Below are 22894 nucleotides of genomic sequence, written 5' to 3'. Positions count from 1 at the left end.
TCAAACCAGAAAACATTTTCCCACTCCAAAACTGCATTTCTTTTCCTAGAAGTGGCCTGAAATCAATGAGGAATTTCCTACCCTTGGTCACTCCGTGAAGGTTTGGACATTGGATGTGCTTGCTGGGGGGGGGGGGGGGACGACAGGCTTGCTGCTCTTCATTCCTCCCTTCACAGCTGCTCGGAGGCGGCTGGAAAAGGGAGCCTTGCCCAGCCCAGCGTGCTCCCCGGTGTCTGTGTCGGGTTCAGCTGGCAACCTTGGAGAAAAAATCCTGAAAATGCGCAAACTGCGGTTCTTTTCGGAGGTATTTCACTCAACAAGTGTTCCCAGGGACAGGGAAAAGCAAGTTACTGGCTGATGCTGGGAGCAGCTGCAGTTTCGGGAACCTCAGGAGTTATAAGAATATTTTCTCCCCAGTGCCAAAAAAGAAAATAGTTTTCCCTTAATCTTACAAACGGCCGAACTATTTCTGCTGAAATTACAAGGAGACCATCCCTAGGCAGACACCCAAGCATGCAAAGTTTCATCCCGGTTGTTTAAAGCCTGGCAGAGCCACAAGGAGCTGCGGTCACCGCTCTGCTATGCGCCTCCAAATACCTGCGCCTGTCCCCCGTCGCCCCGCACGCGGGGGAAAAAAAAGATGAAAAAACATCCCCGAGCTCTTTAACGTGGCCAACAAGCAGGCAAATAAAGTGCCCACACGGGGTGTATTTTCACCAGGATTTAAGAAAACCGCAGAGCTGAAGGAGAGGAAAGGCAAGGCGTTTGCAAGGCGCTCCCAGATGCAACGCCAGCCCGCTCCTACCCTGCTGTGGCCAGCCATCGTCTTTTTGGATCAGGTTTTAGGTTTTGATTTTTTTTTCCTTCTGTTTTCTCCTCGAGATGAGGTTTCCCTGCTGGAGGGTGCAGCCTTTTGGGTTATTTCTGAGCTTGTTTTTTTTGGAACAGCTGCTTGCGAGCTGTCGGTTTTGCCCGTGCCGGTAGAGGAGCCTGGTGTCTGTCTCAACCTCGCGTGTTGTTTTGGCAGCACATCTCCTCCTTTTGCTCTGGGACTGGCTCTGAGCATGGGCCAAAAGGGTGAAAAACAGCCAATTTGCAGAAAAAAAAAAGGGCCTGTTGCTCTCAGGTGAGTATTTTCCACCTTGCATTAAAACCTGACGCCGGGGACAAAGTTCAGCAGGTCTGAGCACCCGCCAGCTCGGAGCAAGCCCTGGCTGCTCTGATTCATCCCTGCTGTCACAGCGTGCAGGAAACAAATCCTGAGCGTGGTGTAGGCACAGCAAAACACTCATCAAAACACTCATCCTTTCCCCAAACTGCTACCACGTGCACCTCCTGCATCGGGACCCCCAGAGCTTGCAGGTGAGGTCCTGGGGACCCCTCCGCGGTGCACGCTTGGGAGAGCAGGGGGGAGACCAAGATGGAAGAGGATGGAAAAAATAAATAATTATTGGGTTGAAAAGGGCACAATTAGAGGAGGAAGAGATGTCAGCAGGCTGCAGCCCCCAGATCCGTGCCCGACCCTTTTCCTCTGTTCCCCTGCCGCTTCCATCAGCCGGGATGGGAACACCCTGTTGTGCAAAGCATCCCCCTGAGCTGGCTTTGGGACGCGATCGCCTTCGATATAAATATCCCAGAAACAGATTTTTTTTTTTCCTTTCCCTTAGAAGTGTTTTCCCTTATGGCCACTCCGCTCCCCGCTGCCAAACGGGGATTTACTGGTGCCCGGTTAACTGCGGCCCGGGGCGTGCAGGGCTGGTTTTTTGCTCTCGTTTGCCGAGGTTTCCAAGGGTAAGGTTTTATTTTCGCTGCACCCTGTGTGTGTGCGTTGCGCACATTGCTCTGGGGTGGACGATTTCCAGACCTCCTGCTTCGGAGGAAGATGGGGGTGGAGGAAGAAGGGGGGGACGGGACACGACAGTGCTACGTGGTGAGGCTTTTTTTGGGGTTCATCGCTGCCAAAACCCCTTTGGGACCAAGCACCCCAAAGCTTCCCCAGCCCCTCGGGGGTCTTGGGGCCATAGGGGAACCCCCAAACCTGCACCCTGGGGGCACCCTGGGGGTACCTCGGGGGTATCCTGGGGGGGCACCCCGGTGCTTGCAGCCAGCCGTATCCCCGCAGGGACACCCCTACTAAGAAGGAGCTGGCAGCTTTCGAGTGCAGCCTTCCTCCTCCTCCTCCTCCTCCTCTTCTTCCTCCTCCTGCCGCTGTCCGGGGCGGAGCTCGCCCGCCCCCAGCCCCCGCCCCGCTCCCGGGAGCGGGCGGCGGAGCCGAGCCGAGCCGCGCCGGGCTGCGGGGACAGGGACGGGGACAAGACGGTGCCACCTCCCTCCTGCCGACCCTGCGCTGTCCCCAGCCTCCGCTCTGCAAGGGGACAGCGGGGGGGCATCGTTGGCAGGGGCCGTTCCCCCCCCCCCCCCCCCATCCCACCCCACCTTGGCGATACGGAGGATCTCCCAGTAGCAGCAGGTAAAGGGTTGGACTGGTTGGACTGGGGAGGTGTTGGGGGTGAGTGGGGGGCTTTTTGTATCCCCCCACAGCCTGGGGACCGGCCCCGGGGGGAGCAGGGTGTGCCCGGAGGGCTGATGCTGAACCGGGGGGGGGTTGTCGGGGTTTGGCCAATATACAGCTTTTGACACCCAAAAGGTGCTGCGGGCGAGCAAAAAGGCATTTTTTTTCCCCAAAATGTGCTCCCTTACCCTCTGCGCTCCCCCACCCTATTCCAAGTAGTGTGCCCCCCCCCAAAATATTTAGCTCACCTGGCCGGGAGCATCCCAAGCAAAGTTGGGAGACATTGGGTGCTGTTGTGTGGTGGGGGACAAGGGTGGGCACCCACCTGGGATGGGTGCCCGGGTGCCCCCTCGGCTCCCCGGGGACCCCCCCCCCCCCCCCAAGTTGCCATGGTGTGGGTGCAGCCACCCCCCTGTCTCCTTTAGGCCATACTTGTTTTACAGGTAACTCTTCATTTTTATCCACCGCTCGCAAAATAACGCCACCCGCCGTGTCCCACGGCCCCGGGGCTTTACTCCGGGCTTGTCCGGTGCCGTAAAATCCTGAGAAAGCAAAATCCCAAAAGGGTTTTATGACAGCTTGCCTGGTGCGGGCTGGAGGAGCACCCTCTGCTCTCCCAGCACCCAGCTCCCCTCTCCGAGCTCCGAGGCTGCCTTGGGGACATCCTGGGTGGCTCCTGGGGACATCACCCCGGAGCAAAGCCCTGTTGTGTTGGGCACCCCGCATTTCTTGCCAGAGCCGAAGAGGGTGGATGTAGAGGGTCTTATCCTGTCCTCGATGCTCGGCAGGGAAATCGGTCGGGGAAAGAAGGAATTCAGGAAAAGGGGAGAGGGAAAAAAAAAATCCCTTCGGTGTTTTATTGAAGCTTTCTCGCTAGTCCTGTGCGTTCGCTGCCTAGAAAACTGGGCGTTGAGGAGTCGCAGTGGAAATGTGAGCTCGCCTCTGGAAAAGGTCTGTTGTAGCAGTTCCTGGTGTGGAAGCTGCTAAATTTCACCCTGGCCAGATGGAAATGGGGATTCTTCAGCCAGAAAGAAAACAACAACGTCAAAAAAATAATAGTAATAATAATAAAAAGGGCTTCTAACTCACAAGGACTTGGTTTTTAGGGGTGGGCTTGTACAGCCGCTATTATTACTTGTAATTGTGTGGGCTTAAGGTTTATGATAGATGCATGAGCAGAACAGTCATGAAAATGCTGCATGTGAAATTAAAAAAAAATGAAAAGAATTTTTGGTTCTCTTTGTTGGCTCTTTTGTCCCCGTGTGAAGGAAAAGGAGTGCTCGGTCGGTGAGCCCCCCCAGGGCTTTCTGCGTTAGGAAGTTACGCAGGGCACGGGGAACGCAGAGCCCCACCGCGCCGGGCGGGCGCTGCCTTCTCCTCCGGGAAATTGAGAGCACTGCTTGTTAGTGAGCAAAAGTAACACCAGGGCTGCTTCTTAAAGAGCTTTTTTTTTGGGTTTGGATCCCGCACTGATGTAGGGTGAATGCCCTCTACCTGCTTTCCCTCTCCTAAATCGCCAGCTTGCTCTTGGCAGGTGTGGCTGGGGCAAAGCTGGAGTCAACGGGCTCCCTGCCTCGCGATTCATCCGGCACCTCCACGTTCGTGGGCTGTCAGATTGCTGCGGGGAGCAGTCCGTTAATGCACTGTACACCCTTTGTCCACCTGAGTGGCATCCTTAAAGGCTGCTGTTTCAACTCGTGTTCCCCTCATCGAGACCCGAAGCGTCTCCAAGCCGACGTTCGGCAGCATCCAGCTGCTCCGTGATGCACCAGGTACGGCTTCGGCGGCAAAAACAAGCTCTGCTTTGAGGCGGAGTTAAATTTGGAGTGGGTGTCTCTGTCAAGCTGTACTTTTTTTTTTCTTTCTTTTTTTTTTTTCTATTAAATAAGCATGTTCTGCACGTTACGCTCCTCCCTGCAATGAATTCTCCACTTGAAGGCGAAGCATGACTGATGTTTGTCTTGTGCCTCGACAGCGAGCAAATAAAATGAGTTCGGCTCCGATCAATTTAGTTGGTGTCGGGCTGTAGATTCAGAAGCTGCTGACTTGGAATTAATGACAAAAGGCTGAGTTTTAGCAAGGCAACAAATCACTTTTACGAGCCAGGAAGGTTGTAGCGAGATACCGAGACATCTGCGGGGCTGGGGGTTGTTTCTTGTACCTTTATTCAGAAAGTGCCGGGTACATTTGATCGTAGATAACTGCAGGAAGATTATTATAGCATTTCACTGTGTCCACTGCAAAAATCAGTATGTACAGGGTGCTTTTGTGGTTGTTTAGTTTTAAATGTGCATTACAATAAAATGATATTTTAAGATGAGGTCAAGATCTTGGCAGGGAACGGCTCCTTCACCCTTCTCGTTTGCTTGGAGGTGTTTTGGTGCTCGCAGGTGGTGGAAGTTAGCTCTGGGTGCCCTTTTAAAAGACTCACCTGCAGGGAATATTGTCCTTTAGCAGGCTTTTAAGTCTTTCTGAGGGCGAAGATAAAAAGGATATGGTTGCACTTTGAAATACTCATGGCATTGCTACGGGCTTGTGCATCGTGGCTTGGGTTTAGCCAACACGAAGGGTTTTGGGGTTGGACGTGGATGGGTGTTTAGGGCTCCCCTCCCGAAAACACAGGGCATAGCAGCAGGCTTTCCCTGGGGGGTGATGCAGCTTTGAAACTCCATTTCCGTGAGAAAATATCCCTGGGGGGGGGGGTGTGTGCTCTTGCCCAAAAGTGCTGTAACGAGATGCTTTGCACCTTCCTGCTGGTAGGGAGGTGAAGTGATGGGATCCACCTGGCCACCACTTGGCTCCTGCCATAAAGAGGCATCGTTAGGCTACCCCAGCTGGGAATTATGCTTCAAGGAGACCAAATGGGGGGCTGGGGGGGAGGTCCTGGCTCTGCTGGTGGCATCACAACAAGCACTGGGGCTGGTTTGGGCTCTGCGGTGCCAACCAGGGCACTTCCAGGGTGAGTGGTGCCTTTTGGCTTCTCCTTGTGCTTTTGTCACCCAGGGCTGAGGTCTGAGGGTGTCACCCAGGGCTGTAGCTCCCTGGGGGCACCACACAAAGCTGGGCATGGAGCTGAGCAGTCCCTGCTGCTCAGAAGAGGGCAGTGTGACACCAGCGAGCTGCTTCTGTCCCCCAGCCCTGTGCCGAGTTGCCCCCTTTTCACCCATCCAGAACTCCGGGAGGGTCCCTGGGGTGCGATTCCTCATCCCCATGTGTGATCCCGGTGCCCCATTCCCCTTCCTTCCTTTCCCTACAAGTAACTTCCCTTCCAGCTACGCTCCGTGCACACCAGGGCGCTGACGGTGTTTACCAAACCTTTGCAGGAATATTCTGTGCATGATTTAGGGATTTAAAGGATTGTTTATAGCCGCTGCTTTTGCTTGCCAGCCCGTCTATAAACAGTGATTAGATGCAGCTACTTTAATGCACGGCTCTGCTTTCAAAAAAAAATAAAATAGCTGCACACTGGCGTTTGGCTTCGCTGCTTTTTCCTCTGTAGCTAACCGCTGAGTTCTCCCCACTTCCTCCAAAAATACCCACAGATACTGGCAGGACAACTGCCTGAGTGCTTGCTTAAATAGCCTCTCGTTGCTCAATAACCCCCCAAAAGCCTGATTTTTTTTTTTTTTTATAAGTAATTAAATATTTGTATAATGCCCCTGCCAAGAGAGGGGTTTGAGGTACAGCGTGTTCCCCCGAAGGGCGTTCAAACAAGGACCTTCTTGGGTGGCAAGGGGAAATCTTCCCGTACTTGGGTCTGTCACGCCACACGGCGTGTTTTCACATACTGAATCCATTACACGTCTTGATTGAGCTCTGTCTCTTTTTGCCTGTCTGGCCTTTGGGCAGGATCAACTTTATGAGAAACGTTGCTCTTGTGAATGTGTTCTTGGCGCTGGTTTTTGTGGCTCTTTGAGCCAGGTATTGCTGAGATGGGCTCTTTTTAAAAATTTTTCCTTCTTCCCCCAGATGAAGGGTGGGATGGGGATGGGAGAGAGGCAAGCTGTGCCTCTCCCGAGATGATGCACAAATCTGGGCACCAGCTCCATCACCGGGCTCCTTTATCTGTGTGCAGTCCCGCTGGTGGCTAATCTCTTCCTGGGAAATAGCTCGTGCTGGTTTTGATGTCATTCCCGAGTCATGACAAAATCAAATCCTCCTGCTCTCCAACCACCCTGTCCTCCATGCTGCTTGGAGCTGGGCTCTCAGCAAATCCTTGTGTGGTGCTCGGGGTCTGAGCTGCTGCATCCCGGAGGAGCTGGATGTGATGGACTGTAAGTTTTTTTTTATTTTTATTTTCTTCCCAGAAATGCTTAAAAGAGCCCGTTTCGCTTTCAGTTTTACCATGCGGTTCTGTGTTCACGCAGCTTTTATCTTCCAGCTTTGCCTTTAAAGCAAGTTTGCCTTTTAAAAGGTTTAAACCCTATGGTTTCTCTCTTCTAAATCCCTGCAGTTTCTGTCAGCCATCGTAACTTGTACAAACTCCCTTATAATTATACGATGGCCACTCCATGGGTTTCCCTTCCCCCATGGTGAGATGAAATGAAACTTTCCTCCCCCGGCCTGAGGTTAGATGCAGGGTGCAGAAATGTTCTGTCTGGGCGCTGGTTTTAGCTGTGCTGAGCTTTGGGCTCTCACGCGCACAGGTTGCTCAGGGAAAGCATCTTGCATCCCTTTGAAATAGCACAAGGTGAGAACCAGCGTTTCCTTTAACGGGTATTTTGGATGTGGCATTAAAAAAAGGCATAATGGACTGGTGGGTGTTCTTCTGATCTGCTCTAATTGACTGTACCTTGAGCCTCTTGTGTTGAGGCTATCAATGAACCTCTTGTGCTGATACTCACCTCGTTGTAAATTGTATTGCCTCAATCTCAAATCAAGCCGCTGGCCAAGTCACTACCTCAGAATTACAGTAAAAAATAATAAAATATTAAATTTTTGGACTGGGAGTCAACGCGAGAAATCTGGTTATGGGTTGGGACGGGGTGCCTGAAGGTTGTGGGCCACCAGGGTGATGCACCGAGGGCTGAGCGAGGCTGTTGGGAAGCTGGTGTGATCCTGGAGCGCTCTCTGAAAAGGACTGGAGAGGATTTGGGGCTGTGTCTGGGCTCGCTGTCCTGCTGAATGTCCAAGGTCCCTGCAGTGAGGGCAGAAGCAGGGTGTTACGGGGCAGGCTTGGCCCTTCCGAGGTGCCCTGTGCGTATCACCAGTGCCCAAACTCTGCCCAAACGCCCTGGCTCTGGGGTGGATACTGAGGGCTTAGGCTTGTTTACAGGGATTTACCACGGCAAAGTCTTGCTGTGATACTTAGGCGGATTTTGTTTGTTTTTCTTTTTTTAACAAGGGGTAATTAATGCTTTCCTCGGGATTAAAATATTTCCCGCATGTCTCAGCTGTTGATGTCGGAAGGACTCATCCAACCCTTTGACCTCTGGCACTTTGCAGACAAGAAAGGCTTTGTGGGGAAGGCAAGGAGTGTACAAAACCTGTTTCTCTCTTACCCGACTGCTTTCTTGTAGGAAGAACCCCAGGATAAAAAACAAGTTTCTTGAGGCTGTCAAGTTGGTGACGTTTTGTAGGCAGTCACCTGGTAGAGCAGTGACTGTGTTTGCAGGCAGTGTGGGAACTGTGGTGTCAGCCTGCCTGCTCGTTATCCATGTACCTCCTCGATGAGGCTTTAAACAGCCCCTCAAACCTCCTGCAGCTGGAAATCCAGCAGATTAGGAGCGCTTGCATCTTGGTCGGGGTGTCCGTGCAGGAGTCCAGCTGTGTGATTTGCTCTGGTGCTTTTTCTTCTGGAGCTTTTTGGGCTGGGATTTCTCCATCCATGGCTGCGAGCTTGGAGATGTGTGCCGTACCAACGGCTGAGCGCTCCTCGTAACCCGTGCATGGGCTTGGGGTTGTCGGGAGCCCTGCGATTCATCAAGCAGAGAGGTGAGACCCACGGCCTCTCAAAACTGCTATTTTTAGGCGTGTTCCTGTTAACATGCAAATTGTGTTTATTGCCAAGGATGGCTCTGCGCTTGCCACGCCGAACTTGAGAGCCTTGTTTTCCAGCTTCTACAGAGATATTGAAAAGCTTACCAAAAGTATGTATTTAACGTTTTCCCCGTGTTCAGAATCTGGGTCCTGTGAGCTCCCGAAATGCTCAAGATGTGCTCTGTAAACCCACAGGGGAGGGTGGCCCCGTGTTTTAAGGGTGAGTTACGCGCTGCTTGGGCTTTGGCATTAACTTGGAAAGCTGCTGGTGTCCGACAGCCTGCGAGCTCTTTGCAGTTGTGCTTCCTTTCTACTGCTTTTTCCTCCTGCCCCAAGCCTGGAGACAGCATCAGCGTTAAAACAAAGCAGCTAAACTCATCCTTAGCTCTGAATTAATCACGGACGCAGAGCGCTTGCCATCTTCATTAAAAGCCTGATTTAAAGCGCGAGGTTTACAGCTTGGCTGGAGATGCTTTTCCTTTATCACAAGCGTTTCCTAATCCGTCTCCTCTGCGTGAGGATGTTTCGTGTTTGCATCTCGGGGCTCTTGCTCTGAGAGCCGTATGTTAAAGGAATGCGGTGTACTCGTGGGCAAGCCAGCTGTGTATGTTAAAATGTTAATGTGATGGGAGTAAAGCGTGCCCTGGTGTCTCTTAAGCTGTCAGGGAAGTCTCTGCGCCTCGCAAGGTCACGCCGCTGCGTAGACGTGTGTTGCTGAAACAAACTGTGCAGGGCCTCCGTACGCAGTTTTGTTTTGCAAGGAGGAATAAATCTGCTCGTGTGGCGATAGCGAGAGAGCTGCTGTCCCTGAAAACACGGGCAGGAGGGGTGGAGTTGAAGGCCGGCACCCAAGGAAGCGTCTGTCCTTGTGCCTGCACCTATCAGCCCTGCAACGTGCTGGGATTTCAGCTCCGGTCCTGGCCTTGCATGGGGTAACTGGGTGAAGCTGCAAAAGGTGGTGTCGTTACAGGCATTTGATGCTTTTATTTCTGGGGCTGTGCACATGAATTTGATCAATTTAATGAGCTCAAAACCGGAGCTGGAAGGGAGACTTTAGGTGCAAGAGGGTCTTTGGCTTTTGTGCAAACCCTTCCCAAAAGCCCTCCCTGGGGAGGTGAGCATCTCTTCTGCTGTCACAGGAGCTGTGCTGGAGTCAGGAACCTGCTGGGCTTCCTAGATGTTGTCAGTGGGGTCGACACTACAAATGAGGAGACATTTCTGCTCAGCAAGAGCGGTCAGGCCTGGGGACGGGTTGCCCAGGGAGGTGGTGGAGTCCCCGTCCCTGGGGGTGTTCAAGGCAAGGTTGGACATGGTGCTTGGGGACAGGGTTTGGTGGTGACATTGGTGGTAGGGGGTGGTTGGACCAGGTGATCCTGGAGGGCTTTTCCAGCCTTAATGATTCTACGATTGTAACACCTGGCTTGGCAGCCTTTTAAAATAACCCTTCCACAGTCCCTTGCATATGTCCACTAGGTTTTAGCATCTACCAACCTCTTTTCCTTCTGCTTTTAAGGGGAAAGTCCTTAAGTGAAGCAAGCTGTGAGCAGTCTGTAACAAGGTGGGTATGTCTGGTAGCCCAAGCTCCATCAACTCCTTTTAGCCTGGAAAATTGTTTTCCCTTTTAAATCAGAGGGTGCTGGGGAGAAGGTGAGTGGTGCTACCAGGGTGGGAGAGCTGGGTGCGAGGCTGTGCTGCCGAGGCCACCACGTCTGTTGGCACCTGTGGCATCTGGGGACATATTTAGTGCTTGCTTAGGGGGTGGCCCAGATTGGTATTTTCGGGCAGCAAAGACCACAAAGAAGCAGTGAAATGGCCAGTTTTATAGGCAAGGAAAAATAGCAGGAGCTAACGCTACTGGCTGCGGTGGCTTGATGGGGGCTGACCCCACAGAGGCTGCTGGAGCGGAGAGAGGATCCCAGCAAAGGGCAGGGGCAGAGCACCCTGCTGGCAACTGGGGGGGAGCAGGGGCCTTTCTGTGCCTCTCTTATCTCCAGGGGGGAGGAAGTTACATGGCCTCCAGCTAGGAGCTGCCAGCTTTTGGGGAGATGCACCTACCTAGGTATCCAGATAAAGCTGGAGCATACCCATTTGTCTCCTCTGGAAGAAGAACATGGGGAGGAAGCTCTCAAATACAGCCGATTGCTCCAGTTTGGGGTTTGGTCTTGAATGCAAGGCTGATTCCTACAGGTTTTGCATTTCTAGCCCTCCAAACCTGTTTGTTTTGCTCTTGTTCTGGGTCATAATGCAACTCTAGCTCCACCAAAAGCTGCTGATCGGAAAGGTGCTCCCACTTCTGGGGGGGGCTGTTGCAAAAACTTGCCTGCTGCAATGCATCTGACAGGCTGGGAAAGCTCTGGTGCCTGCTGATCCCAAGCTGCATGGCTGAAAAATGATGCTGGGAAGCTTTAATGATGCTGGTGACCTGCCCCTCTGTCACCTGGAGTGGGGTGGTAAATGCTTGGGCTGGAGAACAGGCTGTGCTGTGCTGGGAGGAGTGGGCAGAGGTCAGCTGGATAATAACAAGGCTGGGTTTGAGCTGGTGACCTGAAGGGAAAGGCTTCTGATGACCTGAAAACCCCTCGTGGCTTTATTTCGATGTGCTAAATGCTGCTGTATTGCAGTGGGAGTGTGATTAGTTAGCAGGAACGGAGCCTGGGAGCTTGATTGTGAAGTTGTAACCTAAAGTCCAGACTTGTAGGGATGTGAAGAGTTACAGATCCCCTTCTAAGAGCAGAGCGAGCTTATACTGGGGGTCCTCTATTTCTAAAAGTGTCAGCTTATGATGCTAAAAACCCCTATATCACGACAGTCCTTAAATCCAAGCTTCTGGAGCAATAGTCTGGTAGTAGTGAGTGGTGTATTAGAGCCACGAGACCATCACTTAAGTTCTCTTGGCTTCTTCCCTCCAGGCATAAGGAAAATCATTTCTTTTTTTCCTCATTTCCCTGAGGTTTACAGCTCAGTTGCACGTTCCCTGGAGAGCTTGGGGGTACCTGGGGTGAGGAAAACCGTGTCAAAAGGCAACGTGTCCGCTTGCGTTTCTGCAGCTCCCCTCCATGGGCATTACGTGCTGCTCTCTATCTCCGCTGATATTTGCGGTGGTGATAAGAGGCTCGGCAACAAGTGTGCTCTGCGGCAGATAAAACTTGCTGTGCGCAAGAGCTGTTCCAGCCGGGAGCTTATCAGCCCTATTAAAACTTTACTGATCAGCGAGGCTCGAGAGAGGTGGGTGGTTTTTTTTGGGTCCTTTAGCGGAAATGCTCAAAGAGGAGTTGCCCTGAAGTACTGCTGCTCTGTAAGTCCCTCTCAAATGTGCTTTTTTTTTAAAAAAAAAAAAAAAAAAAAGGAAGGGAATAATCTGGGGAATGAAGCTTGTAAAGTGGCGAAAGGTTTGGCTTGCCTGCAGCCAGCTGGTTACTGCCCTGCAGGTTTGTGCATGTAACGAGCTGGCTGCTGATTGAGGAAGGTGGTAGCTGGCCACAGTGTGGGCTGAATTAAATTGAGGGATCCTCCTCCTTCTCCTGCATCTTGCTGGGCTACTCTGCGCTTGGAGAAAGAGGTCCTCTTGCTTTTGTGTGACTTTTTTTGTGCGACTTTTTTGCAACCAGTGCAGAGAGGACAAATGTCCCAGTTTGGCTTGATGCCTTTTTCAGGGCACCTGCAGGGATGGTGAAAACCTGAGCTGAAAGGGTACGGTGGTGTGGATGGAGACAAGGAATCACCTGGTCCCCACCTTGATTTGGAAGCACCTCATTCCGACATGCTGCCCAGATGCACCAAGATGAGTGGAGAGGCTGTAGTCTGATCACTGGCATCTCTTGTCCTGATTTGGGCAGCTGACTCCATCTGTATGCAAACTTCTCCATTCTTGTGGGATTTGCAGCTTGTGGCCCCCTCCAGAGGGTGGGTGCCCAGAGCTTCTCTCTAAAAATATGAATAGGGTTAATTCTGTGCCTAAACCCGAGGAGGGAGGTGGGATATCTGCTGGACAGGGGAGTGGTGCAGTCAGAGCTGTTCAGAAATATCCTTTTTCCCTTTTGGCACAAGGAAATGAGACCTTTCATCTCCATCCTCCCCAAAACTCCTTCCCCGGGAGGGATGGAGCCTGGAGGCTGGAACGGGACAGCCAAATATTTCTGGTGGCAGGAGTGCTCGTGCTCTCTGCAAAGCCATGCTTTGGATTTTGGGTGGATGAGCCAGGCTTGTTCAAGGAATGTTGGCCCTGGTGGTGCTGCAGATAGCCTGAGCTGCTGGCGGAGATGGCATTCGGACAAAACCGGGAGCAAACGCTTGTTGCTGTTACGCACAAGGTCAGAGTGACCGTCTGGCTCCCGAATCAGGCAGTTGGGTTCAGGTTTTCAGCAAACACTTGCTGCTGCTGCTCAGCTGGGTAATCAGCTAACAGGATTTATACACGGCACCTACTGCTTCTAACTCAGTGTTGTGGTAGCAACGTAATCAAAAAAAAAAAAAATAAAAGGCCAGAGTTAAAATAATTTGAAATGTGAGTTCCCGGGGCTATCCAATTCCAGTACCAGATAGAGAAACCATCTGCTTCCTACCAGGGTTAATGCACTAACAGCTACATCAGAACTGACTCGAAATGTTATAAAGCTGGGGATAAAGAACATCTAAGGGCACTTATTACGTCTCAAAGACGTTATGCTTAAGGCAGCACCTCCTGTGAAATTTCCCTTGTTTAAACAGTGCAGCTGCAAGATGCAAACAGCCTCTTGCTTTGAGGGAAGGTGGTTGCAGCGACCGCAGGGTCGTCTTTTACCTTGGGAGCTGTTTTTGTTGCTTGACCAAAAATCAGGACTTTACGTCTCCTTGCACGTGGCTCCGCTCTGCCAGCGCTGACTTTAGCTGGCTGCCCTTAAACACATCGCTGTGGTTCAGCTTTACCTGAAGCTGATGTGACGTTCTGCTCCCAAACTCACCTTTTTTTTTGGGTGACAGTTCACATGTTTGGTTGCAAAGGGTTGACTTTTTTTTTTTTTTTAAAAAAAGGAAAGGTATGAGATAAATATTGCCTAAAACACTTGTGGCTGTCAGCTCTACCGAGCCAGCTCTTTTACAGGGGTGTGAGTAAAACCCTGTTATGTCTCATGCACCATCAAGTTTAATGCCTGCTAAATGGCAGAGCTGTTGAGGGGAGGCACTGGGCTGAGGCAATGGAGCCAGTATTAAATAAAAATAAATACAGCTGCAAGTGGCTCAGCTTCCAAATAAATCGTGCTGTGGATGTTTGGTGAGTGGATACACGGGGATTGCTGAGGTGCCTGGATTCTCCCCAAGGCTCGCTGCCAGGTGGGAGACTTGGGAAGGCAGCAGCTACCTGCACGTGGGGAAAACGTTGTGTCCCAGTGGTAATAAATCCTTTCCTTGCCATGAAATACAAGGGCTTTATTTAAATCGTTTTCCTGTTCTGGCATTTAAAGTAGCTAGAGTTGGATCCTCTAACCTTTTTTAATGATGGCCAAAGTAGGGCTTGCCATTTCCTTCTTCTGTAGAACCATAACATGTGTGGGGATTTGCAGGGCTGAAATATCTCGGTGCCCTAGTGGCACGGGTTTCGTGAAGACCTGTGTGCCATGGCCATCCTGCAGCTCTCGGGTGCTGGAGGCCTGCTCAAGTTGTCATTTTTTGCTCATACCTGCTTAGGAAACTTTCTTTTCTGGAAGTTACCTTGCAAAACAGCAGGATTTTTGGGGTAGGATGAGCAGGACCTGGCTGAATGCACTGCTCCCCCAAAATGGCTTGGTCTTGATTTTATTTTTCCCCTTCCCACCTGAAAACAACAACAACAACAACAAAAGCCTTTCTGCTATGCAGTTCCAGCACAGATGGTACGGGCAGCACGAAAGCTAATATCCTACCGCTCCAGCCCAGCATCTCCTCCAGGAAAAACCTTGCTGTGTGACGAGGACACTGGCAGCACTGGCATGGAATCTCTTATGGGAAGAAGCGGAGATGAGCTGGGAAAACAGCGAAGTGCAAGACAAATGCTTCAGGCTCTTTGCTGCAAACACAGACCCCTGCAGTCTTGGACAGGAAGCTTAGGACTACAAGCCATCAAGGGTCTTTCTCCAGTGTGAGTAGATGGCCCCACGTGCAGGACGTAGTTCTGGGCCAGTCCTTCATGCCTGTGCTTGGATCTTCTCCCCTTCCAGAGGAGGTGATGCCTGCTTTGCATAAGTAGTACAATGAAGTGTTGGGGATTAATGCTGTGGGCGTTAATGTATTTATCCCCCGGGTGCATCAACGGGATTTTCTTAAGCTTAAAACACGGTGACCCTCAATGCTAATCTTCCTGTGGAAAGAAGGGGAATGCTTTTACTTCCACGGTGTTACCCTATAAGATTAGCTCTACTGCAGTGCTGTGGTTGTATCGGTCTCTGACCTTCCCACAGTGTACCTGATGCTCCTTGCGTGGTTTCCTCACACCACGTGAGAGGTGGGGACAGGGAACATGCTCCTCTTTCTTCCCACCAATGCTGTCCTGTGGCCAATTATTTTCTATTACGGATGACTGAAGAATGATGTGAAGGGGGAACAGGTCTTTGTGGGATGTTATGAGTAAGGAGTTGTCCTGAGATTCATGGCAAGTGTTTGCTTTGACCTTCATGAGACCTCTGGAAACAGAAGTTCTCTCCTTGGGTTGCTGATGCTCCAGAAGTTTTTCTTCTTCCTTGGTTGTGAGAGGGATGTTTGAACTCTGAGTCCTTCCTATCCAGCAAGATGAAGGCAGCTGAAAATGCCTCTTCTCCCTCGATGATCATTAGGTCTTGTGCGTGCCATCTGCCTCCTGTTTCAGCCTGGGAGAGCTGAAGCATGGAGTCATTCATCCTGCATTTTAATTTGAGAAATGCCTGATCTGTTGGATACGTGTCCTCAGAAGCCGTGATGTTGTAATGAAGACTAGGGTTGATGCTGTGGTGATGAAGGAAGGACTCCTGAAGTATTGGGTGATGACTGGGGGTGATCACCTGTCTGCTTTATGCACGTATCCTCAGTGGCTTTGGTCAAGGAGAAAAATGTCAGCTGAGGACATGGCACTCCTTCAGGATGGGGTGGTGGGGCAGTATGAAGATGTGATGACTTGGGTACTACAGAAAGGCAGGTAGATACATGGGCTTTTTCCTCCTTGAGGTATCTTTCCACAGCTACAGGTTTTCTGGGTGCTGATCTTGGGCTGGCTGTACTTTGCAACTACTCTAGAGAAGAGTTCGGTGTCAGAAATGAGTGGTTTCACATGAGAAGTCAGTTGTCTGCTTCCAAGCACACTTGCCACCAGCTCTGGCCATCACCTGGGATGGAAGGGATACCGGAAAACCTCTTTCTCTGAGAATTGTTTCTGGGTGGTCACCGTGTGTGTCCTCAATATTTGCCACTTTGAAGGTTGGTGTTAGCAGCCTGTACAGGCCACCTGCAGGATCCGTGTTATCACGGGAGTATTTGTGCACCAGTCTTCCACGCCCACCCAGAGACGTGGCACAAGAAGCTGTTGAGATGTCCTGTGCCAAGGAAAGCCTCATTCCTGGAAAATGCCTCCCCTTAGGTGGGCAGCTCGGCCTGTTCCTGCGGTGACACTGGTGACTTGAGTTGGTGAACTCAACTTTTTGGGTTGACTTCACTTCATGAAGGCGGTGTGACGTGTCTGAAGGACGGAATTTCTGGGGAGTGGTGAGAGCTGAGATGCGAGAAGGTCCAGAAAATGCTGTTTGGGAGGCTGGGCTCTGTGCCAGGCTCCTGAGCTGAGAAGCTAGGCTTTGCTCTGTTATTTTAAGCTCAGCGTAATGGCTCTCTTCCACAACAGCAGCGATGCAGAGCCACTGGGGGACTACGGCCTCTAGAAATGCAGCAGCTCAGGTGGGATTAGAAAAGAGAACCTGCAACAATTGTCCTCCTTCCCCTTTCCTTCCTTCCTGTCTTTGTCTAGTGCAATAGCCAAATGATTTAGCCCAGCGATGGATGGTAACTCAATACCGCAACTCCTCGCAGTGTTGGATGCGACCTGCCAAAAATAGCTGGGAGCTCTGTGGGAACTGGCGCTTGGTGAAGGGCTCTGCTGTCTTCATCCCATGCGTGCCCATGGGCTGAGTTCGTGGAGCATCTTTGGAGCCAGTGGGGTGTGAAGGGGGTAATGGGAAAACCTTCTTGCTGCTGTGGCGGTGACACGGGGCTGTTTTGTCACCTCCTGGGATGCTCACTGTGGTGTCTGCAGCTGGAAGTGTTGCGTGAGCGTTGCTGCTTTTCATCCCCATGGCCGAGTAGCTTTTGGTAGCCTGGGGTTGTTCTGGGAACATAACGGTGGTCTTCAAGCCCAGGAAGCTCCCTGCAAAAGCAGCTAGCAGTGATTTGAGGTCTGTGGCATGGTTGTGGCTGGCTGGTCACACCAAACAACCTCTCCAGTGGAGGTGGGACCAGCATGGGGGGTTTTTCTTTCAATGCATGATTTGGTTTGTCCCCATACTCTTAGGGGAAAAAAAACAGGCTAAACACAGGTCTTTTTAGGACAGCTCACAAGCTGTTACAAGGTAAAACACAGAATAAAGTGAATTTTGTTTTAATCAGGACAGGGTTTGAGGCTGTTCCATACCCTTCCCAACCTTGTCAAGTCCAATTTTTGCTCAGCAGAGCTGACAAACTGGCGAGCCTCCCATGGCATAGCACAAGCTAATGGGCAGGTGGGGCTGCCGAGGAAGTATTCAGTCCCTAAAATACTTGGTCTAAATCTTCCCTGAGATGTCATCTTCCAGAGGGTTTCCCTGTGACCTAAGTTTTTGCTGGTAAGTTGGTGACTGTGTCAGGGATAGTGGCGTGGTTTGTGTGCTGTTAGGTGTGGGGAGCTTTGTAGGTTACTCAAACGTTACTCAAACCTGTGGCTTTCTGGCAATATAGGAACTTGCATTGCTGGTATGGCAAGAGCTTGACCTTTAATGAGACTGGCCACCCCTTGCAGTGTGAGGCAGGATGCTTTGTTTTTGCTGAGCAAGTTTTTTGGTGCCCATATTTAGGTGTTCCTGTGAGCGCATGATGAGTAGCTGCAAAGTAACTTCCAGTCTCTTCTGTAAAATGCACCAGTGGTGGCTTAGTGGCCTTCACACATGGAGGGGAGAGCAAGGCAAGCTGTTTCCTGGAAAGATTTCTTTCTAGGTCCAACATTGGTGCTTATTCAGGGTCATTTGGGACCAGTCTGGAGGCTGCCGCTGGGTCGGTACGCAGCATGGCTAGGGCACGTGGGTCTGAAACTGCTTCTGACGTGGCATGGGATGCCCATCAGCTGGTGGCTTCAGAGCTCCACGTGGTGCCCAGACGTGCAGGCTGCCCAGGAAATCATTCATACCTCATTCCTTCTTGTTTTCCCCTGATCCTGCAGCACTTAGAGAAGGGACTTGATGCCCTGCTGTGGGGAGGGCTCTGCTCTGCAGAGATGTCCATCTTCTCTCCCCAAATCCTTGTGAATCTACTTTCAGAGCAAAGACAGCTTACAGCCAGGTGGATACCTAACCCTGGTGGCTGCTGAAAGTGTGGTTAGACATCTCAGTGTCTCCTGCCTTGAGAGAACCACGTGTGCCACAAATCTTGCCGTGCAGCACCTGGCCGAACAGGGCTTCAGGAGATGCTGGTGAGCGTGCTGGTCCTGCTGACCCTGTTCCTGCCCGCTGGCTGCAGCAGTGACCGTGTTGAACTGCATCCAAGCTGTCACTCGGGGCAATGACTCTACAGCAAGTCACTGGCCTCCTGGTGCTGGCTTTGGCAATGGGGGAAGCTTGGCTTGGCTGCCTCTATTTACACAGCACAAATGGATCCGTCACCCAATAGCTCGATCACTCGTAATTATAACGTCAAAGAAAATCACACCTCTTATTTCCTGCCTGCATACCTGCTTTCTTGCAGTTTACCTTTCTCTGCCCCTCCTGTTTGTTGATATTTTCATGCATCCTCTGCTTCAAAGGCTGTGGTGTTTCAGTTTATAATCCCATTTTTTTTTTTTTTTCTGTGGGGCAGGAAGGTCAACGCTGCTGTGGCTTTTGCCAGCTGTCCCCTCCTGGGTACTCTCTGTGTGCTGTAGCACCACTAGGAAGGTTTTAATTTTTCTTAGAAGTAGTTAAAATTTAAACACGAAATGAAACACAGAGGTGGGAGTCTTGTCTGATGGACCTAACTTGTGAAACTTACGTAGCAAAAAGGGCTTCAGCAATGCTCCCTTCCTGCTTTTTGCCTGCAGTGTTTACATTTTCCTCTTTAGCCCGTTGGCAGTGACTGTAAAAACTCCTATTTATTGACGCTGTGCATAGCACTGAGCTTGCTGCATCGATCTGGGTGCTTAAATAGCACAAAGATTCTTACCTTGCATCTGGACTGGAATAAACCCTCAGCAAACCCGGGTGCTAATTTTGGCACCGTGCACCCCTCTGCTCCCTGCGCAGGGCAGCAAAGTCACAGGTACTTAGCAGAGCGGCCTCGGAGGAATCTTTATCTCGGTGGAAACAGATGGAGTTTGATTTGGTGTCAATCAGGAGCCTAGAATAACTTAATTTTAATGCAGGGGAAGCGGAAAGGTGCAGCGCTGCCACAGCCTGGATGCTGACGAGCAGGAATTCAGCTTGGAGAGCGGTGCCTGGGGTGCACGCTGATTATTTCCACGCTCCAGAAGCTTGGGCACCAGGAGGAAACTGCACTTGTCTCCCTGCGCAGGCCTCTGCTCGGGAAGGTGTTAAGCAGGGCATGGTAGAGCATCCTCTTGATTGCAACCTGGTGACAGATCCCATAGCTGAAGGTGTCTCTTGGAGAAGGGATGTCACACTAGAGTAGGGGTGAGGATTTAATGAGTAAGAGCTTCGAGTCCTTTTTGTCCCCTGTTGCTCTTGATGGTCATCCGTGACACTAGGCCAGCTGTATAGTTGGAATGAGCACAGAAATGGAACAAATTTCATGTGGCTTACCTGCTTTTCGGTTTCCCAGATTGTTTGGTGCTCTCCTTGCTGGCAGGCCTTCTGGACAAGGAGGTGCTGGGGTGCTCAGCCAGCTGTGTGCAGTCTCCCCTGATTTCTCTTCTTCCCCTTTCAGTGCTTCAAACACTGGAGTTAATCTTGCAGAAGGGCCTGACCTGGACTTTGCAGAGCACTCTCATGTCCAGGGCTTCCAGCAGTCTTCATGGGTCTCAGCTTTGTGCCAGGATGAAGGTGCGCAGTGCTTTGGGCCATGGGTATTTACAATACATCCTCTTGGCTCTTCTATGGCCCTCAAAAAGCTGCCTGGTGCTGTACACCAAAGAGCCTTCCAAGGGCAGTTTCTACATTAGCTTTTCATTCTCTGGGGAGAGATGTGGGACCCTGGGGGTGTTGTGGGTCTCCTGGTAGGTTCAGGTTTCTATAGAGCTAAGACTACACAGACTGTTCCTTAAATTGTTGAAGAGTTGCTGTGGTCATTCCACAAGCCCCCATGGGAAGGCTCAGCGTGGTCTCGGGATGGCTCCCCCAACTTTTTGGGTAGATTTGCTCACCAGCTTTGTTTTAGTGGCTTCCCAAGGTCTCCAGCTACATCCATATGGCCAGTTAACTTAACTATGCGATGACCTGCTATCCCTCAAAATGGAAAAGCAGACTGTGGAACTACCCTAGTGCTTGGCAGGGAAGGAGATAGCAAAAGGGACAGCTGCAACTTGCTAGCAAAGACTTTTGTAAAGGCATTGGATCGAGTGTTTGTCCTGGTCTGCAGCCTCTGGCATCACTTAGACACCAGAAAAACAAGAGTTTCAAAGCCTGTTGCCAAAGCTTTTATTTATCATCTGGTTTTACTGAGCTGGGGATGGGATTGGTTGAATTCAACCTCCCCTAGCAGGTGCAGCTCTGCTGTGCACCCTTTCCCTTAGCCATCCCTGCTCTCACTTATGTGGGGAGTAAATATCTCAATCAAGAGCCTTCTGGGGTGTCTTGGGGCAGGACAACTGATCGAGTAGTGATACTGCAATACAGCTTTCAGCAGCACACGTGGATGCTCCTGCCTGTGTGTGTGATCATGGTGCTGGGCACCCCTTGGGTCTCTGCAGCCTGTGCCTGGCTTATTGGCCGGGTCAAAAGATAGAGGGGGGTGGAATAAAGGCAAGATTTGACCATTGCTGCCATACATAACTCTCTTAAATGCCCCTTGGTATGCTGCAACTAACTTATTAACCCCATGTCTCTTGCCTCAGCGAGTTTGGGCCTCTCCTGAGCAATAATTAAAGTTTAACCTCAGCAGTCCTTGCTCATGTTTGCCTTTTGCTTTGGAGGAAGGAAATGTGATCCTAATCGTTAGATCAAATGGCATCTGCACTTCCATTGAAAAAAAAAAAAGTAAATTTGTAGTGGGCTTAATGAAAGCTAGAAAGATGTTTTGGATGGGGACACAAAATGGACAAAAGCTACGTGTCTTTCAAATACTTCTCCCAAAGTTACTGTGAGACTTCCTCTTGTGCTTAATAGGGATTTTTTTTTAAAATCCTGCTAGCTTTCAGACAAGAAAATGGCCTTGGAAAGCAGATGTCAGGGTTGAATTGCATGCTTGAATTGCCTGGCTCTGCAGAGATGCTGATGAAGAGCTACAGATCAGAAAAAAGGTAAAAATTTCAGAATTTTGTCTGTTTTTCAAACTTTGTAAGTCTCTCTAACTTGAAATGTAGATTGTGTGTGTGTGTGTATGGGAGGCTGGTTGCTATAGCAGAACTCCAAAGGTCTTCCAGAAGGCACCTGTGCTGCAGAACTCCTGGAGGGTTTTGGAGAACCACATCCCCGGCAGGGCTGTTGTACGGTGCAGGAGTATCTTATAAAATATCTGCCTGTTGGTAACTGGGGCGAGGAGGGAGATCTGGCTGTGAGCCTCAGGACTTAAAGAGCAGCTTAATGTCAAGCCACATGGGAGACTTCAAGACCTTTTTTTCTAAAGGTGAGTGGTTTTGTTGCTCCTTTTATCTTTGGGGATCAAAACCCAGGTGTGCCAGAGCACCTTCCTCCTGTCCTGATGCACGTGAAACACCACGGGCAGCTGGATGCCAGCCGCTGGTTTAATATAAAATGAAAGGAAATCAAGCAAAGGGATGTGGAGGCAGAATTTTTGGTCCTGGGGCCTGGCTGTATTTGGTTTCCAAGGCAAAACAGGGATTACCTGGGGGAAATGGAGGAGGATGTGGTAACACGGCTGATAACTGGCTGAGGAAAGAAATAGACTGAAAGGAAATAAGATTATTTTCTAGCAGCCTTGTGTACTTTCAGTTTTAAGTTGAAATCCTCAAAAACTTAGGAAAACACGAGGAAGGAATTTATCTTGACTAAGTGAAGATGATTTAAGCTTACCAGCAGGATCTCTTTCCATTGGTGGTGCTGGGCTGGGGCAGGGCTGTAGGACAACGCGGGAGATCTTGGGATCCATTTAGACAGGCTTTATGCAAGGCTGACAAATCCCCTATTCGGAGGTGGGAATCAAGTCGGGTGACATCTCGTGGGTCTTCCAAGCACCGTGCTTCAGACGTCTCCCTCTCCTGGATGCTGCCAAGACAACCTACGTAAAATCACTCGGCTTGTCCCTTGCCTGTGTCCTGTCCTCTGCTTGGTGGAAAGCTCATTTCCAGAGCGTCCTGGAAGATCCTGCAGAGGAAGGAGTGGTGTCTGACCTGATATTGCAGCGGTAGTGTGGAATAATGCAGAGATATTAGTAGGAAAGAGGTTAAAGATAGTGGGACGTGCAAATGATTAGCAGATGTGTCCAGTTTCCTTTGGGAAGAGGTGTAAAACCATGTTTTTAGCACTAAAAAAGCAGGTGGAGGAAAGAAATTGACCTTAAATGCTCCAAGAGCCTCCAAGCATGCAACTGCTTTGCTCCTGCCAGTCACTGGGGAGCCTGATTTCTTCAATAATCAGTTAAAGATGTTAGTTCAGGTAGGGATAACATAATCCAGTCGTGTGCCCTGACCTGTACTTTGGCAGTCCAGGAAGGGTCTTGCATAGTGAGCTCCTGGAGGCTGGGGTGGCACAGGGCAGAGAGCTGAGATCCAACCGCGGGTCGTTACTGGTGTTAGTGGTGAAGGGCAGGGTGGCTTTGGTGGGATTAGCATTAAATGCTGTGCACAGAAAAGTGCTTTGAGGCTTCAAATATTTCTTGAACTTCTCCTGTTTGAAGGAGAAGGTATACTAAGGCTTTTGAGACAGTGTCGGTAAAAAAAAAAAGTATGGTTATTGCATGATTGTTGTGTGCTAATAGGATTTAATTTCTGCAAAGCTTTTGATGAGAAATAAAACTACCTCAAAGGACCCACAGGTATTTTGGGAAGGCTTAAGTGGAATAAAATGCAGCCGCGATCATGTTACAGCAGGGAGACTTGGAACTAACTGAGAGGGGAAGCAATGAATTTTACCATTG

The 22894-nt window shown here is 50.6% G+C and overlaps 1 protein-coding gene across 2 annotated transcripts in view; it reads left to right on the top strand.

Annotated features, from left to right (window-relative positions):
- The first annotated feature begins 2226 nt into the window (after nt 1–2226).
- Nucleotides 2227–22894, top strand: part of GDPD5 (glycerophosphodiester phosphodiesterase domain containing 5) — a 158158-nt gene continuing 137490 nt past the window's right edge. For both annotated transcript variants that reach the window (XM_035343866.1, XM_035343836.1), the window contains exon 1: nt 2227–2470. The gene's annotated coding sequence lies outside the window, so the exon portion shown is untranslated. The remainder of the gene's footprint in view (nt 2471–22894) is intronic.

This window comes from Oxyura jamaicensis, chromosome 1, assembly GCF_011077185.1.
Source record: "Oxyura jamaicensis isolate SHBP4307 breed ruddy duck chromosome 1, BPBGC_Ojam_1.0, whole genome shotgun sequence".
Classification (NCBI taxonomy): domain Eukaryota; kingdom Metazoa; phylum Chordata; class Aves; order Anseriformes; family Anatidae; genus Oxyura; species Oxyura jamaicensis.
The sequence above is the reverse complement of the archived record's forward strand: the minus strand, read 5'-3'. Positions and strand labels throughout refer to the sequence as shown.